This window comes from Lissotriton helveticus, chromosome 10 (assembly GCF_964261635.1).
Source record: "Lissotriton helveticus chromosome 10, aLisHel1.1, whole genome shotgun sequence".
Taxonomy (NCBI): Eukaryota; Metazoa; Chordata; class Amphibia; order Caudata; family Salamandridae; genus Lissotriton; species Lissotriton helveticus.
Genome location: NC_136071.1, coordinates 381,401,715 through 381,421,812, shown reverse-complemented (window position 1 = coordinate 381,421,812; position 20,098 = coordinate 381,401,715). Strand labels below are relative to the sequence as shown.

The 20,098-nt window shown below is 43.5% G+C and overlaps 1 protein-coding gene across 2 annotated transcripts in view; it reads left to right on the top strand.

Annotated features, from left to right (window-relative positions):
• Positions 1 to 20,098, top strand: part of KCNH2 (potassium voltage-gated channel subfamily H member 2) — a 1,950,790-nt gene that overhangs the window by 905,399 nt on the left and 1,025,293 nt on the right. The gene's annotated exons all lie outside the window — the stretch shown is intronic.

Genomic DNA, 20,098 nt, shown 5'->3' with positions numbered 1-20,098 from the left:
TTAAATCAAGTCAACGTTTTAAGAGTGCAGGAACCTGCTGCATGTAAATCAAGTAGGCCAGAGCCGATAATGTCATGTAGTCTAAATCGTCATGTGCTCGTTAGAGGAGAGGTCGTGAGGTGTCCAGTATGGAGCTCTGAGGGTGTTTTATGGCCTAAGATATGGTGAAGTCTGGAATTTGAGGCCCACTGCAGGACGAGCTGTATGCAGGTGCGAGGGTCCTAATCAGCTCGAATGAAAGGGACTTTGTTCAGTGGCGCCTTGCGCAGGCCTGTAGGAGTTTCCAGGAATTTCAGGGGGTATCAGCTCACTGAAGAAGCTGCCTGGGAACCAAGGTCAACTTTAACGAGGGTCTTCAAGAGTACCATCATGGAGTTTGCCGCGGAAAGATGTACCACGTGAGGGGCGTCCCAAGGGGCGTTTCTATTGGAAATGTGATTTGGTATTAGGGAAAGTGACCCGGGAGGAAAGCAGAGCAGATGATTTTGGGAGCCTAAGGAAACGGATGGGTAGGCAGATAGGCTGATCAGGAGAGACCCATTATCAGAGAAGAGACAAAGAGAAGTGCGTGATCTTCTTAGGAAGTCACCACGGCTGACACCTAGAGGGTTAAGATCTTGTTAAGTAGGGATGTCATTTAGTATAGTGTAGGGACAGACTAAACTTAATTTTCTTTTCTGTAATGACTTTGAGGTTGCAACTTGTATCCATTTTAGCAACCCTGATGGTATTCGAACTTGTACTTATTATTTTGTTCTTCAGACTCAGACTATTCAAGAAGTTCATGTTCATAGTGATTCCGATATACCTTTTGAATCTCATTTTGAGAAGTTTGTATCTTCAGTTATCTTTGACTTTATATTAAATCTTTAAAACTTAATTTTGGTCAGTGGTCATTTAGAGTGGTGTAAGTTCTTAAATTGATTGTTTACCTCGAGATTACCTTTTACTCAAGACAGGTACCAACGATTCAGTCGACAGGAAGAAGGGATTTGGCAAGATAATTAGTAACCAGTAATCCCGCGTTAGCAGCTGGTAGCAGAGAGAGGATGGTTATCTTCTTGAGGAAGGTAATCTAGAGAGGTTAGTTTACCCCAAGGCCCGAGACGTCGAGAGACGAGCAGCGGAAGAATCGTGTGCCGAAAGGTGCAGACGGTGCGAGAAAAGCAGCAGTATCGGAGAGTGAGTATAAAAAGGGTCATGCGTGAACAGATTGCGGTGTTTTGTGTTGTATTTGTATTGTAATGTCTGGCGGAGTTGAATGCCTGTAGCGTGAATGAGAGAAGGTTGTGAGCGCGCGCAACCTGGTAAACTGGTAACCTGGTAAACGGGTGTACTGGTGAAATCTTAAGTTCAGGCCAGAGCTTAAGTGGTTTTGGGTGTATCGAACATCCAGGGTAGTTGTCGACCATAGTACGGAGGTCACGAGGTACCATTGACCGCCGTGGATCCAAGATAGGGGGAGTGTAAGAGTGAGTGTATGAGTAACGGACGCTGGTCGAAAGTTACTGTGTGTGAGTAACCTATCGGAGAAGGCGATTGTCTGGAAGTAAACGGAAAGACATCTCGCCAAGTTAGGGTGACAACTACAGAAAGACTGTGGGCGTACAGTCAAAGAAAGGTGATCGCTTGGACGGAAGTAATCATTTTTCAGTGTATGAATGGGATGCGTGCATGACCGAGGAGACGAGCTGAGAAAGGAGGGGAACTGCTGCGAAGGGGGACGGGTGACGTCGGCTAGAGCCGCGCTCTGATTGAGCGGTTGGTGTGACGTTAGCTAGAGCCGCGCTCTGGTTGGGCGGCTAGAGTGACGTCGGAGGAAAGCCGCGTACGGATAGGCCAGTTAGTGAGAACGGCTCCGAGATTGGTGGAATATCATCAGGAAGTAAACAAACGCGGAGAAAAGAGAAATCATGACGTGTTTTAAGTGTTTGAAAGGGATTTTTAAACGTAAACGAAGTGAACATTATTACGGGGAAGAGGCTCCCCCAGAGGGTACGCCAGCTCATTATATGGCAACGAATGTGGGGCTGCATACGATATTATGGATTGGGGCTTGGAATAAGCTTACGGAAGGAAATGAGGAAATGCAGTTCCCAAAGTACGGAACGTTTAAGTTAGAGGTGTTACATCGGCTAAAAGCAACCATGTCCTCATTGAAACCTTCACCTAGACCAACACAGTTTGAGGCTCTTAATGCATGGATTAAGGCTGCACACGACCGAAATTTGAACAGGCGTCAACAAAGGCTGACGCGATCGGTAAGGGCAGTGCGAGATTCCAAATGGGATGAGGAGGAAAAGCGTTGGAGGGTACAGGCTATTGAGGTGGAGAAAATGTATCCGATGAGGGAGGTGTCAGGAGGAGGAAACCTCATGGAAGAAGACGAGGAAAGCGAGTCGGAGGACAATCTGATAAACAGATTGTTAATGGATAGACCACCTCCGAGAGTGGGATTGATAGAAGATAGAGGGCTCGCAAGGGAAGATGGGAATGAGATAGAGGGATATACACCACTCCCTATATCGGAATGGACACCTAGCAAAGGCGGAGAAACACCTCCAAACAACACTGTACAGAGTGTAGTGGGAAGGTTTGTGGTGCAGAAAACGCCAACCACAGAAAGGGTTGAGTCTGTGGGATTGCCAGATGCTCTTCAAGTGCCTGTTACAATAGGACCCATAGTTTCGATCTATAATTCTGAGAGAGATAGAGGGGAACAACAAAGGCAATTGGATAGGGAAAGGATTGAGATGGAAAGGAGGAATAATGTGACGAATGCATGGAAACAATTACCAGGTTCGGTAACGTGGAACACCCCATTAGACACAACTGTCGGTCCCAATTCAGAACAGGGAGGTCCGAGAGGACCAATGGATCTAAGGGGACCGCGGCCAAGATCTTTTTCAGAGTTAAGAGCTGATTTGAGGGAATGGGACGGGTCCATAGTATCTCCGAGTAACAGGACAAGAACGGAACCAGAGTGGGAAAGCAGGGGAAACGGGACTGTATCTCATTGTGGGGCCAGCGAAAGCAGTCAGGGCCGGGAAGGCCAAAGTCAAGAGAATAGAGGGGATGCAGGTCCTACAAATCAGAGAGAACAGCCGGAACAAAATACTAGGATTGTAGAATGTGAGGAAATGTCCCGTCTCTGGGGGAACGGAGGAGATGAGGCGGTACGGAATTTCCAGAATAGGTTTAGGTGCCTTCATCATACGCTTGGGGAAGACGTTCAACATTGGAGAAAGGAGAACAGCGATAGGTCCCGCCACGCCTCGAATACTCAGGAAGCACAGGGAAGTAGGGAAGAAAGAGGGAGTAATAGACCCTCTTATCCTCAATCCCGTGAAACTAGCCAGGATGGAGAGAGAGAGGCTGGGAGGCATGAAGGAGTGTTTCACCACCCACCCCGAGAAGACGGAAAGGCATGGGACTTAGAGAGATGGGAACAGGGGAGGACTCCCTATAATTCACCAATACCTAAACGTAGATCTCGGAGCTGGGATGGGAGAGATGCAGATGGAGGAGCTAAATTGAGTGTCTTGAAAGCGGAAATAAAGGCAAAAAGGCTTGATGTTACCAGTTTAAAATCAGATGTTGATGAGATAATAGATGGAACATTGCCTTTGGAGAGGATAGAATTGTATGAACAGGATGAGTTATTGTTCATGGCAAAGGATATTACTAGGAAAGCTAGAACGGTTCATGAAAAACTGACCGATTTGGCAGACAAGTATGCCGTGGATTTGTCTAGGACAAGGGCATTGCAGAGCAACCACAGATTACAGTACGCAGACCAAGATCTAGATGAGAAGAGAACTGCTGGATTAAAAACACACATAAGAGAGTTGGTAACAGGGATAAGAGTGTGGAGAGAACTGGATAAATGGGAAGAAAGGTGGTCGAAAAAGGGTACAGTTAGGCGAAGTACAAATGTGATGACCCCTGAGGGAAGGGTAATGCAGATGGAGGCATTCCCTTTGCGAGAAATATCAAATGGAAATTATGTACATGTACCCTGGAGTAGAGGAGACTTAGCCGCATTTACCAACTCATTTCCGAAGTTGCGGGACAACCCAGTCGAGTGGTATAAGCAGGTAGAGAGGTTTGTTAAAATTTCGAAAGTATTGTGGATAGATTTGAACACGTTGTTTGACATCGTGGTCCCATCTGATTTGTGGACCCCGTGCAAGACTAGTGTCGAATGGCCAAATGCTGAACCATTGAGGGATGTTCGAACAAATGGACCATCTGAGATTGTCATGCGAAAGTATGAAAGGGTAATAGCATGGCTGAAAGATAAGGTACCACCACAGGATATAGATTGGGTAAAAATAGACCGAACAAGGCAGGAACCCAAGGAGACAGTTCACGAGTTTTATGAAAGATTATTGAAAACATTCAAGCAATACAGTGGACTAGATGTAATGGATCCCAAAGACATAGGGCAGTTCGTGTCAAAGTTTGTATTGGGGTTGAGACCTGATATTTGTTTGATGATACAGCAACATTTAATCTGTTGGCAGAACAAACCACTAGATGAGATTTTACGATATGCGAGGTACTGCAGTGACGAGATAGATTCTAAAGCCAAGAATCTAAAGGAGAAATTGATGGTGGTGCAAATGCAGTCCGCTGGGAAGGGTGGCCAGCAGAAGCAGGGGATGGGACGAAAACCAAATGGTCAGAACAAAGATAATGAAGAAGGGCAGAGACCTAGGATAGATTTTGCCACTTTAAAGAAAACGACCAAGTGTCATCTGTGTCACCAGGTGGGGCATTGGCGACGCGAGTGTCCCTTTAACCCTGAAAACGGAGAGCAAGAAGTAGAAGAGCAGGTCCAAGAAGACACAGTGCAAAAAGTGACAGTCCCAAGCAGTAAGGTGGCCAAAGGGGGGACTTCGGCTCCACGGGCCCAATTCCCACAGCCACCGAAGATAGCAGCTGGAGGAAAGGTCTTTAAACAAATGCCTCTGTTTATCGAGGAAGAAAAATGTTATTACATTGATCCATTGACAGGACAACGGGTGAGCAGTGAAGAAGACTGTACCCTCGGGGCAGTTCTAGAAGTGGATCAGAGAGGGCCATTTGTTGAGGCAGAAGTGGCAGGGTGTCCCACTACGTTCTTAGTGGACACTGGGGCTACTCGTTCGACTCTGAGATCAGCGGTGGTTCCAGACTTGCCGATGTCAGGGGAAACAATTCAGGTGGTAGGAGTCGCAAATAAAAGAATGACTAGTCCCTTGACAGAACCAGTGTCTGTGAAAATTGGAAACCACATGAACGAACATCAGTTTGTGGTTTGTGACTCGAGTCCGGTATGTCTGTTAGGTAGGGATTTGTTATGCAAATTGAATTGCACCATATACTGCACCCCACAAGGAGTGGAGGTACAGACTACCGACGATGATGCTACCTTTAAGGTGGCCAATTCAAAATTCTGTGTAGAACTATATCCTACTCTGACTGTAGAAGATCTTCCACAAGACTTAAGAGATGCAGTGGCGTCAGAGGTGTGGGATTTCACAGGAGAAGATATAGGATTGATTAAAGGGGTGGAACCGGTAAAAATTCTGGTAAAACCAAATGTTGAGTTTCCAAGAACGCCTCAATACAAATTGTCCCAGGAAACGATTGCAGGAATAAAGCCTGTGATCGAGTCAATGATACAGCAGGGAATACTGAAAGAAATCGTGGGCAGTCCTTGTAACTCCCCGATTATGGGTTTGCAGAAACCTAGTGGGAAGTTTAGGATAGTTCAGGATTTACGAAAGATTAACAACATAGTCGTTTCATGTTGTCCCGTGGTACCGAATCCATCAGTGATATTGTTTCAAATACCATGTCAAGCAGAATGGTTCACAGTGATAGATCTTTGTCAGGCTTTCTTTTCAATCCCATTGGATGAAGAGAGCAGGTACCTTTTTGCGTTTAAAATGGAAGATCGCGTTTTAACATGGTGTCGAATTCCACAAGGATTCACAGACAGTCCATCCATCTTTAATCAGTTGTTGAAAAAGAATCTTGAGAATCTAGTACTGCCACAGAACTCGGTTCTGGTACAGTACATAGATGACCTACTTGTTGCGTCAGAAACAGAGGAAGCTTGTAAAGTAGATTCAATTGCCTTACTGAATCATTTAGCTGAAAATGGACATAAGGTATCTCCGAGCAAGTTACAGTATTGTCTGACAGAAGTACAGTATCTAGGGCACAGGTTAGAAAAAGGGAAACGTAAGGTGTCCCCAGAGAGGATTGAGGCGATAATGAAAATGAATGCGCCTACAACTCAGAGAGAGGTTAGAATGTTCCTAGGAATGGTGGGTTACTGCCGACAGTGGATAGTTAACTTTTCACTGAAAGCAAAGCCCTTACAGAAACTGACGCACAAGGAGGTGAGTGATCCGGTACCATGGGATGAAGAATGTCTGGTGGCGTTTTTACAGCTGAGAGACGATTTATGTCGTGCTCCGGCTCTGGGAATGCCAGATTATGAAAAGTCGTTTTCACTCTATTGCTGTGAGAGAGAGGGATGTGCTTTGTCAGTCTTGGCACAGACCCACGGTAATGCCCGTAGACCAGTTGCATATTTTTCGGCTACATTAGATCCAGTAGCCGCAGCGTTGCCCGGATGTCTCAAATCCGTTGCTGCAACGGGTGTCAGCATTGAAAGGAGCGAAAGTATTGTAATGGGACATCCAGTAGTAGTGTATGTACCGCATTCAGTTGAATTGTTAATGACCAGGACGAAGACGCAGCATCTGACCAATAGTAGGCTCACGCGTTATGAGCAAGTTATACTTGCCGCAGAAAACGTGACTCTCAGGAGATGCTCTGTCTTGAATCCTGCTACTTTGATGCCATTACCTACTGTAATAGAAGGCGAAGGATGTGAAGACCACGATTGCCTTGATGTGACTGAACTATGCACGAAACCCAGACCAGATATAGTGGATGAGCCATTGTCTGACCCCGATGAAATTTACTTTGTTGATGGCTCATGTTTAAGAGACGATACTGGTCGGTTAAGAGCAGCTTATGCTGTTTGTACCATTACTGGAGTTGTGGAAGCCGCTTGCCTGGAAGGAGTACATTCCGCACAGGTAGCAGAGATTATTGCCCTAACTCGTGCCTGCATAGCAGGAAATGGAAAGAGAGTCACCATCTACACAGACAGCCAATATGGTTTCGGTGTGGTTCATGATTTCGGGCAGTTGTGGTCTCAGAGGGGTTACATGACCTCCTCTGGTTCGCCCATTCGAAATGGAGAATTTGTGAGATTGCTGATAGAAGCATTACAAGGTCCTGTTGATATTGCAGTGGTGAAGTGTGTAGCTCATACTAAGAATACAGATTTTGTGTCACAAGGTAATAGATATGCTGATGAAGTCGCACGCTATTGTGCGGAACAAAGTTATTCTTTCTCAAAGGTGGAAATAGAAGGTGCAGAAGAAAAGACTGAATTAAGTATGATGTTAGAAACTGTAGACACTTGGGAGGATTTAAGAATAATGCAGGAGAACGCACCTGAAAAAGAGAAAAAGGCATGGGAAATAGCAGGCTGTGTGCGAAGTGAAATGGATTTTTGGGTTTCAGCAGATGGGAGAGCTGTGTTACCTGAAGAATTAGCTAATCCCATGGCGAGAGAAATACATGGTCCAGTACATCTAGGAAGGGATGCTATGATGAGAGTTTTTAGGCAGACTTGGTATTGCCCGAAATTCAGAATAGCAGCAGAATCAGTATGTAAGCGATGTGTTACCTGCCAACAACTGAACGTAGGCAAACGAACACCAGTCACACTGAGTCACATTGGGAGGTCAGGGGGGCCTTTCAATAGAATGCAACTAGACTTCATCGAAATGCCAAGAGTCAATCGCCTTCGGTATGTGTTGGTGATTGTATGCGTATTTTCCAGATGGGTTGAAGCGTACCCTACACGTAGGTGCGATACTCTCACAGTGGCTAAATTGTTGCTCAGGGAGTTGATACCGCGCTTCGGGGTGCCTGCCTCTTTGGAATCGGACAGAGGAAAACATTTTAACAGCGAAATAGTGAAGATGTTGTGCTCCACACTGAATATCGATCAAAAGCTGCATTGTAGTTATCGACCGGAAGCTTCAGGAATTGTGGAACAAGTGAATGGCACTTTGAAGAATAGATTGGCTAAAGTAGTGGCATCCACATCTTTGAGTTGGCCAGATGCTCTTCCATTGGTGCTCATGAGCATGCGCAGCACACCTGATAGGAGGACAGGTCTCTCTCCCCACGAGATCCTGATGGGGAGGGCCATGAGACTTCCTACAGTTCCAACTACTGCTCTATTGAATATTACAGATGATCTGATCTTGGATTATTGTAAAGGACTGTCTGACGCCATCCATTCTGTGTCCCTTCAGGTGCATGCGGCTGAAGTTCCAACAGCAAGGAACCTGTGTCATGACCTGAACCCAGGGGACTGGGTCCTGGTTAAAAAACACGTCCGGAAGAACTGCCTAGATGTTCGCTGGCGTGGGCCCTTTCAGGTAATCCTGATCACGAACACCGCGGTGAAGTGCGGGGGGCTGCCAAATTGGATCCATGCATCCCATACTAGAAGAGTTCCAGCACCTCTAGAAGGAACAGCTCCCATCCCAGACGAAAGCCCGGAAGTGGAAGAAGAGTCGCAAGAAGGGATTGAGGCAGCTGAGGGGGTGTCGGAAGAAGTTGGGAACGCATCGGATTCAGAAGAAGAGCGAAGGCAGGACGGCAGTGAGACAGAAGACGCAACTGAAGGAGAGAGCAGAAGTGAATACGACTCAGACTCAGATCCGTATCGGAGCGATCAAGAACCAAGTGGGAGGACAAGGAATAGGAGAATAAGGCTTGGAGCTGCCACTTGGCCAACAAGAAGAAGAAGGCTAAGTTTGAGGTCGGCCCAAGAAGAAACGCTTACTCCTATATCCGAAGACTCAGATCCAGAAGAAGATATCCAGGATCAAGCCGAGGAGGGTCTTAGAAGATCAAGTAGAGTGCGAGTGCCTAGCAGAAGATACTCTACTCCCGACTGGACCTACCTTGTTGCAGATGTCTGGGAGACACAGAACAGGGAGGATCAGGGAAGTGGAACTGATCAGAACTGACCCGATCATCACAGTGCAAATAAAGTTTCTACTGCCAGGAGCGGAGACCGAAAGGTTGCTGACACTCAACATCGTTCATCCTGCTCTTCTGAGTGGAATAAGAAAATTGCTTTTAGAGACAGTTGAGTTTCCAGTTTGCTGTTCACGATATCCAATATTGGAGGGAACTCTTCTTCGTTTGGAAATGCTTGAACGAGTAGTAGAATTGCTAGGAGTGCTTATTGTTGTGGATTAAAACCATACTGCGAATGTCTTCAAAGGGGTGCAGATCTGGAAAGGTGAAGAAAGTGATCTTGATTAGAACGGACCCCTTTGTAACTGTGGATATAGAACTGATAGTACCAGGATTAGAAATTGAGAAAACGCTAACACTCAATTTCGTCCGTCCACTTGTCTTGAGCGAAATAAGGAGAATAATCCTAGAAAAGGTTGACTTTCCATGGTGTGGTACGAACTGTCCAGAACCTGAGGGAATGATACTTCGGATGGACGTTTATGAAGAAGTAGTGTCACTCCTTGAGTCATACATAACTTCAGACGAAAATAAGACTTTTGAAAATAAATTGTAAACTTGTTGCAGGATAACCTAGCGCCGAGTGGAAGAAGAAAAGTGATAGGGGTTTCATTTTAGTGGATGGAGAAGGGCTAGGGTTGTCTATTTTCTACTGGACTTTGAACTGTTTTGCGGAAACAAATTGTCAAGCTTCCAAGTGTTTCAAGAAAGACATTGCAAGAGAGAAAGACTTTGTTTGAAAAGAAGAGGAAGTGAATGCTGGAAGATAGTCGAAAACTACACTGTTTGAGAACATGGAGGCTGGCAACCCGAACCGCAGGGCAAAATGTATAGCTGTTACATTTTTAGGGGTAGTGGTTTCTCTTATAATTTTAGTGGTAACTGTTTCATTCCTAGCGGGACACGAAGGGGATGGAACCACAGTAAAGGAGGATAAGGGAGTGTCAACACCGAGAACTACCATTATTAAGGAGAAGGGAAACATCAATGAGAAAGACAAAGCGTTGTTAGATGCAGAAGTAAAAAGGTTACACATGGATGAATCACAGGGGAATTACAAGTCAAATGCTTATGCTAAGTTGCTTTATGAATATGTTGATGCCATGGAGGTAAAGGACTGCTATGTATGTATGCAGTTACCAATTTCGGTGGAGGAGGGTATCAAATACCATCATCTCCCGTTGACATATGGAATAACGTGCAGTTTATTGTTAAGTATGTTTTATGGACGAGACGGATTTGAGTATTACTTCTCGAATTTCGACTCGACATTGCCAGAGGTTCCGAATTTCAAGCATTTGAATAAATGGGACTACTACAAAAGCGAAGACAGGTTACACAAATGGTTTATTCCATGGAGAACGTTAGATACTTCACATGCTCGAAACAACAATCTGACTTGTCAAATATCAGAAGTTGAGAAAAAGTTTATAGCTCAGGTAGATACTAGATACAGAAAGCAGAAGGCATTGAAGGCATCAGGACAAGGAGAAACAGATTGGACCAAGGAAGAAAGGGCACAACAACGAAAAGGTAGTATTGGTCCAATTGCTTTGGATAAGGAGAAACGGGGGAAACTGTGCATTCACAGGAGTTACTCCTACTATGAAAACGTTTATGTAGGACAAGTCAATTGCGAACATGCTTTTCAATTGGAGTACTACTCTAAGAACTTCATGAAAGGGATGCAAGCAATACCAAATGTATATTTTGTATGTGGAAGATATGCCTATGTGAAGTTACCAGATAATTGGTACGGATCATGCTATCTGGCTGTTGTTTTCCCTAAAATATATCATGTTGAGAATTTAGACACGCCTAAGAAAGAAATATCAACTAGATGGAAGCGAGGGCTGGGTGCAGCAGAAGTAGTTGGAGATGTAATAGGTGCTGCATTCCCTTTCTTAGGATTGATAATGAATGACATTAAGATCAGGAGGTTAGCTACAGTCGTAGATAGACTGTCTGCCAGTACTGCAAGATCCTTGATGCTGATAGAAGGGGAGATGCAATCGATTAGGGCAATGGTTCTTCAGAACCGACTTGCTTTAGATGTTCTGTTAGCAAAAGAGGGAGGAGTCTGTAGGGCCTTGAAGGTACAGGAATGCTGTACTTACATTCCAGACAATTCAAAGCCCCTAGAGAAGTATATACAAAACATTACTGCCATACACTACGAAATTGAGGACCTGGCAAAGGTAAATGTGTGGGAAAAAGTAGGCCATGGAATGGGTAAAGTTGGAAGTTGGTTTGCCAACTTAGGAAAGGGTATCGTTTGGTACATATTGAAACCCATCATCATAGTAGTGATTTGTGTAATCACTTTGTGGGGATTGGTGCGTTTGTATCAATGGTATAGAGCAAATAGGTTACAGAGAGCTATGAAGAAACAGGAAGAAGAGTTGACAGCGATGCAGGACACCCAATATAAGAGTCTGAAAGCATTAGAGAGTATGAAAAGAAGTGGTACTGTCCTGACTTCACTTTAAAGGTTCTACATTTTTGTGTCATGGTGATGATGACCCCTAAAGGTCATCAAAGGGGGGACTGAGAGAGCACAAGTTTGAAAAAAAATGTATAAGTACGCCATATTTACAAGCACGTAGTTAGTTCACATGTACTTTGCACCAGAGTGTTTATATTTAGAAGTGAAATACACAGAGTGTCTTATATTCAGTGGTGAAATGCATAGAATGTTTAAGTAGAGTAACAATAATCATAACTGTGTGAGATTAATGTAGAAATGTTTGGGATGAATATGAAAACCTCATGTTCTCATGTTAAAGGAATAATGTAAGAGTTGAATGTAACTCTAAAAACCCAGTATTTTGTGTAGGCCTCATGGCAATTCACAAGCAAATCTAAACGTGCTGCTAAAATAATGTGAGACAAGGTTGACATGGTTCTTTCAAAATGTACTATTGAACTTAGGGTTAAAAGTATATGCTTTATAGATGTGTTATTTTAGAAACGTATGCTAGTTAAGAATGTTTGCTGTTTAAATCAAGTCAACGTTTTAAGAGTGCAGGAACCTGCTGCATGTAAATCAAGTAGGCCAGAGCCGATAATGTCATGTAGTCTAAATCGTCATGTGCTCGTTAGAGGAGAGGTCGTGAGGTGTCCAGTATGGAGCTCTGAGGGTGTTTTATGGCCTAAGATATGGTGAAGTCTGGAATTTGAGGCCCACTGCAGGACGAGCTGTATGCAGGTGCGAGGGTCCTAATCAGCTCGAATGAAAGGGACTTTGTTCAGTGGCGCCTTGCGCAGGCCTGTAGGAGTTTCCAGGAATTTCAGGGGGTATCAGCGCACTGAAGAAGCTGCCTGGGAACCAAGGTCAACTTTAACGAGGGTCTTCAAGAGTACCATCATGGAGTTTGCCGCGGAAAGATGTACCACGTGAGGGGCGTCCCAAGGGGCGTTTCTATTGGAAATGTGATTTGGTATTAGGGAAAGTGACCCGGGAGGAAAGCAGAGCAGATGATTTTGGGAGCCTAAGGAAACGGATGGGTAGGCAGATAGGCTGATCAGGAGAGACCCATTATCAGAGAAGAGACAAAGAGAAGTGCGTGATCTTCTTAGGAAGTCACCACGGCTGACACCTAGAGGGTTAAGATCTTGTTAAGTAGGGATGTCATTTAGTATAGTGTAGGGACAGACTAAACTTAATTTTCTTTTCTGTAATGACTTTGAGGTTGCAACTTGTATCCATTTTAGCAACCCTGATGGTATTCGAACTTGTACTTATTATTTTGTTCTTCAGACTCAGACTATTCAAGAAGTTCATGTTCATAGTGATTCCGATATACCTTTTGAATCTCATTTTGAGAAGTTTGTATCTTCAGTTATCTTTGACTTTATATTAAATCTTTAAAACTTAATTTTGGTCAGTGGTCATTTAGAGTGGTGTAAGTTCTTAAATTGATTGTTTACCTCGAGATTACCTTTTACTCAAGACAGGTACCAACGATTCAGTCGACAGGAAGAAGGGATTTGGCAAGATAATTAGTAACCAGTAATCCCGCGTTAGCACCAGTCCAGATCCGGAGGCAATTTCCAATCGCACAATCAGCATTATCCTCCACCTCCCAATCAACAATATCCTGGACCACAGATGCATGCCTATCCCCCGCCTCAGAACTTCCAGGAAGCTCCCGTCATGTACCCCAATCCGAACCAATACTTAGTGACTCGACATGCACAATATTGGCGCGACTAGAGGAAATCCCCATTTTTAATCTAAGTAGCAATCCGCTAAATTCAGCCACTGAAAAGCTACTTACTAAAGGCCTCTCCTTTGTTCCACACTGTACTATCCACAAATGTGAGCTCTTCAAAGATCTCATGAGCTTTTTTAGAAAGATTAGACTTCATGACTTCTTTGAAGAAGCTGATCAAGAATCAGAGGCTAATACTAACTTATCAGGACTAAAACCCATATCCACCTTTTTACCCTCATTGGAACAAGTGTCCCCAGAAATAGCCATATTCGAACATGTAGTATTTAACAAAATAACAGCCGCCACTAAATACATACCGTCCCCCAACTTTAACATCACATATGATGAACATCAAGCATTAGCAGCACTTAAGACCAATAAAGATATAACCATCAAATGCTGCGACAAAGGGGGCGGTATTGTGGTGTTGGATACTGAACAATACATACGAAATATGGAGAAACTTCTGAATGACGAGGCTCATTACATCCCGATCAGAAAAGACCCCACCAAAAGAGTTCAGTCCACCATTCTTGCTTTAACTACTAAGGCACTCAATGATGACATCATTTGCGAGAAAGAATGGAAATTCCTTAATGTCCATCAACCCAAATTGGCTGCTATATATGGAGTCCCGAAGATCCATAAAAATAGCCAGGATCCCCCCTACAGACCCATAGTCACTACCATCGGGTCCACTACTGAACGCCTATCCAAATACATCGATACCATCTTAAGGCCACACATCCCGAAAATTCCTTCACACATAAAAGACACTAGGGATATCATCAACACAGTAGAAACACTGTCCTTCAATCCAGAGTCACAATGGATGGTCACTATGGACATAGAGGTCCTATACTCAAATATCCTCCAATCAGGAGCAATTACAGCTGTCTCCTGGTTCATAGATACCTATGAGATAGACTGCCCGAAAACATTTATCCTGGACTGTCTGAAAATAGTCTTATCAGAGAATACTTTTGACTTCAATGACTCACTCTATCAGCAGACGAAAGGTGTAAGTATGGGGGCTTCATGTGCGCCCACAGTAGCCAATATATATATGGCTGAATATGAATCAAAGTTCATCCACAATGACGTTGACCCTTTTAGTGAGTCCGTCACATCCTGGTCTCGCTTTATAGATGATGTTTTCTTCATTTGGACCTCAGAAACAGAAACTCTCTCCACCTTTGTGTCTTGGCTGAACCTATGTGATCAAAACATCCATTTCACTGCAACATCCAGCCAAACACAGGTGGAATTTTTGGACATCAACATAATCAGTAAGGACAACCATTTAAATGTAGACTTGTATGTAAAGCCAACGGCACGCAACACACTTCTACACTACACCAGTTACCATCCGAAGGCCCAAAAATCCAGTATCCCATTCGGCCAATTCCTCCGCGTTCGAAGGAATTGTTCCTCATTAGCAGACTTTGATATAAGAGCTGCGGAGATGCAAAAGAAATTTATATCTCGAGGCTACCCCAAACGTCTAGTCCGCGATTCCTACAAAAGAGCCAGGTTCTTTGACAGGCAACATTTATTAAAACCACACATCAAAGAACCAAACTCTAAGATGGTTTTTGTAACAAGACACTCAACTATGAATGCGAAACTCCAACACATAGTCCTTGCAAACTGGCACATTTTGAATGCCACAAAATCCAAGGAAAATCAGCTACCAACACCAGTCTTTGCATACAGAAAAAATAAGAACCTTAAGGACTTGGTTGTACGGTCGAGAATGGAATCAAAAAATACTGATCCCATACAAAGATCTCTAACTGGCATGACCCCTGTCGTGGGCAATTTTAAATGCCTCACATGCGCTGCCTGCGATTTTGCCATTGAGACCAAAGAGTGGACCTTCAACAACAGATCCTTACTATCTCAAACTTTGACGAACTGCAAAACCACAAATGTGGTCTACCTACTGTTATGCCCTTGCAACTTAGGGTATGTAGGTGAAACCGCTCGAATGATGTCGACACGCTTGTCCGAACATAGATCTGCCATCCGAACGGGGAAAACCCAAGCCCCACTAGTTAAACACTATATGGAGACCAAACACAATCCCAATGATATACGTTGGTTCATCCTGGAAAAAATCCGAAAATCATCAGGCACACTAAGCACCCAGGTACGAAAATGCAGAGATGTGTACTGGATTTTCACTTTGGACACTTATACCAAAGGGCTGAATAACGAAATACCTTGGGACCAGGTCCTCAAGTATAATCATGGCTAATTAAATGATGTATTGGTGGTATTGCACTCCCCAAGGTTGGACAAGAATCTCAGTTATTTGTCCACTCATATAGCAATATCATCACTCCCAGCCCCCTGGAAACCACACCAATAGAGCTTCCAGGTCCTTTAATCAAATTCTGCCCTGAATAAACCCACCTTGTGATCACAGCCCTGAATCTGACATATCGTCAGATAATCGTACATCAGATCCTTCGTGAGTCCCATTGGCTTTGTAGTACATTCGATATACACACAAACATAATAAATAGGATCACTTTCATTTGCTTCGCTACATCCTAAACCCGTTCCAAGATGGCCGCCACCTATGTTGAAATTTGTCAGTGAATCTCGACCCTTTCTGTTGTACTTCCGGGTCATAAGATCCTTGGCCCCGGTTCCTAATCATGTCCGATTGCGCGCGGATTTTGGCCATAAAATTACCATCTACCTTTCGGCGCTTTCTCTTCCCTCTGACTGTCGACCGAGACGCCAGATGAGCAGACCCCACTATCGGAGGACACGCTGGACCCTCGAATCAGGTACAGACTCGTCCCCACCCCCACAGGCACCATGCAATTATGTTGTTTTACACAACTTTTTTAATTTCTGCCCGTACTTCTATTTCGCCCCTAGATAATCATGCATACGGGCTTTCAACTTCATTTAACACATTGACCGAAAAATCAGACGAATAGATCCCACCATTGGAAGACGCGATGGACCCTCCAAACATGTACAGACCCTTTCCCGTTTACTTGAGGCACCCCTCCTACAGTCAAGTTACCATGTCCGTGCACAACGCCTTTTCTCTAAACTTTCCCGAAACTTCTGTTTTTCATTTACAGATAACCCGAGTCCATTGCTCTTGGAATACCGATTCTAATGGTCTCCGATACATTTAACAAAACAGAATAAGGTAGATGGCCTCCATACAATTTATAAATAATGCTTCATTGGAACTTGGATTTACCCTAGTTCACAGTCTGATCATCGGTTTCAATTCCATCCCATTGTCATTTCCCTATGTAGCTTTCATCGCACAGAGGTACAGCAATTGTTCACTTTCTTGGAACCATCGCTAATTGAATCCAGTGCTCCGTCTTTCAGGTACCTTTAAGCCTTCTCTGAGCCTGATTGTAGAATCGATCACCCGATTTCTCTTCGCCACCTTGTTTGCACGTTACCTGTAGGAGACATGTCCATCTGTGCAGTCTCAAATCAAGCACTTATCCTCGTGTCTTGTATTTTCCACAGTTTTTCATTTTATCTGGCAAACCGTTTCAACCATCTAGCCATCTGTCGATAACCACCAAGTTTATATACAGGTACCCTCTCATCAGAATTACTTTACCATTGCTCTATGACTCTACATTTAACAAACAGTAATTGCTTATCTGTATTATGTTCTTACTAGAGTGAAGAACCTCCTCATGAAGCTATTAAAGAGCAATAGTATTCACCCCATCAGTATACTAGAAGATACTGCAACCGTAGCTTTTGGTAAGCACACATTCATCTAAGAGTGCCCGAATATCCTTTTAGTTGCACACCACTTCTCATATGTTTGCTTGCATTCTTCCTAAACATCCCTTTTCATCCCCTTAATTACCACCCCCAATCTCCTCTACAGCTCTGTCATTCATGTTCCCAGTTCATCATCATTTTTTGTTTCTCCTGAGACCCTACCCTAGGTATTTAATACCTTTCAAATTGTCAGATATACAATATAGGATGCAATGAGCCAGAATAGCTATTCAATGTGAACTTATTGATCCACATAGAGAACTCAGACTCTGTATTAGCCTAAGAAGACAGAACTTCTCTGAAAAGATAAAAAATGTGACGGTATGCGTTAATAGTTGAAGTAAATATATGTCATCACATATGTATATATGTATATAGTAGGATAGCTTTGTGTACTTTCAAGGTAGTTTCCCCTTGTTTTTAATCACGATTCTGTAAATCTTGAAACACTATATGTTTTTGTAATTGTGTATGATTAGGACAACACACTGACACTGACATGAATTCTTATGTATTTTTTGTTTGCATAGGTACATTTGGAAAACTCATCATGGCTTCCTGATGAAGGCTGATAGCCGAAACGCGCGTAGTAATCTTTAGCCATGTTTTTAGACTAAAATGTTAGCTAAATAACAACAAAAGTCTCCGTACAATGAACTGTAATGTAATGTATTGTAACCTAAAAAGAACAAACATGTACAACATTATGTATTTGTAGATCATATATCACAAATATATAGGAGATACAAACGTATATTTTTTAGACCATTACCAAATAAAATAAATATATATTTTTTGTACCATACATATTGTTATCATATAGTTATTACTGTCTGATGTCAGTTCATGTCCACATGATATCCTTGTTCCTAATTTCCTGTTTTTCCAAATAATCTATATATCCCGAATTAGGAACCTTAGTCGGGGATACCCTCTTTTTCTTACACACACTACATGTGAAATGTGCCCAGTCTGTTCTGTTGTGGACTGGATTGAATAGGGCCAAGCAGTGGTTTAAATGGGATGAAAAACACGGGGGGTCTCTCATAGATGCGTGGTCCATGTAATTAAGGGTATGGCTTAAAATACACAAGCTAAAAATCTGTGCTTGGCATAGTGTGTAGCCCGACTAGTATGCTGATGCTTCTGTCATTGCATCCAGATATATAATAAAACAAGTAACATTACACCTACAAGCCAGGACTATTGACTTTGTCAATGGTTATGAGTTGAATATGATAAATAAGCACCAACTATGGCTTTGTTGTATAGCATATTGAAAACGCTTCAGTTCTGAAATGATGTGACTGTGGAAGAACTATAACGAGTCTCTTTGAAGTTGCCTCAAAGGCAGTAAAGGGTGGTATTGCTGCAGAGTTAAGATTTTTTTGTCACCCTGACGGTGAGGGCAAAAATGGGGTGCCCGATAGAGACTCGTCTCAGCACCTGCTTTTTAGAACTGCTGGTGCTGAGTGCCAGAAGGACCCGGCCCACTTAAAGCCATGGGGCCAAGCCAAATGCATACTAAACCAACAAAGGTGGGTGGGACATCCCGCAGCGTGGCATCGCACTGTAAGCCTGCACTCCTTCTGTGCCCTCCAATTCATATGTAGGAAGTGCCAGGGTTGGGGTTTGAGGACAGTGTTGGAAGAGGGCAGGTGGTCCTCATGCAATGTGAAGTTTAAAAAAAACGCAAGGTTGTAATTTAGATGAGTTTGCACCGTGCCCAATCTTAGTGTGGGAGTGTCCTGTGGAAACAAAGCACATACGTCCAACTTTACATTTCAGAAAGCTATAATCTAGTCATGACATGCATTGGAAGAGAACAGTTACTATGTCTCCACCGCTGTAACTAGCTGACAGGACAGATGAATGCGGAAGGGCTTCTCCATCTCTGCAACAGCACCAGACCAGGTTCTGTACAGCTTCCTCCTGCCCACAAACCCAGCCACTTCCATCTCTGCCTATCCATAAATCCATTTACATGTCTATCTGTGTGCCTGTCTATATACCCATCCATGTGTCCACGCTCGGTGCCTTCAAGCAGCATGTTAATAAACCCATCAATCATGTTGTTTGCTTGTCCACACAATCATTCATGCATCCACATGTCCACCCATCACTGAATATAATCATCCATCTGCTTATCCATAAACCCATCTATCCATCCTCCGCGTTCATAAACCCTTCATCTATACACCTGTCGGTAATCCCATCTACCTGAAGAACTGTAAACTTCATTCTCAGGGAATACTTACTAATATAACAAAGAACTTGGCACAGAAGCTGTAATATGAAAAGACATCTTTATTAAACTTAATTAAGTGAGACTACGTCACCCAGCTGCCTAGGCAACTGCATGAGGCAGTCTGAGGAATACAGAGGACGGAGGCCTTTTATATGCTCTCAGGGTTACAAACTTAAGCATACAAGTAAGAGGCAGTCCTAGTTTTTGCAAGCATGCAAAAAATCCAACATTCCTTCTTTACAGTTTGACCACTCACATGTTTCCACGACAAAAGCAGGATCATGATGACAAGCCCATTTTTCAGTTTGTCCAGCCCAAAATCAATCATTGGTTAAACTTAACATTTTTCATCAGACAGGTCGATCGGACCCATAATAAAAACGGGCACATCCCCATCGTAAATAGGCCATAAAGAAGGAACAGAGACAGATGAGAGGCGAGATAGAAGGTGTGTGCATGTACCATAAACTCAGCAATGTCCTGCTCTTTGATCTCTATCTCGATCAGCTAAATTGCAAGAACTGGTTTGGCAAGGTCAGCTTCAGGCAGCAGGGTCAGTAATTTCAGGTCAAACAGGAGTCAGCTAAATTCATCGGCCTATGTGAGGGCAACCACAAAATGGCTGCCATGCACAAAAGGGAACCCAAGGGTTCAGAACGAAATCTTCAAATACACAGTGAATTCATTGGTGTAACATGACAAAAACACTTAT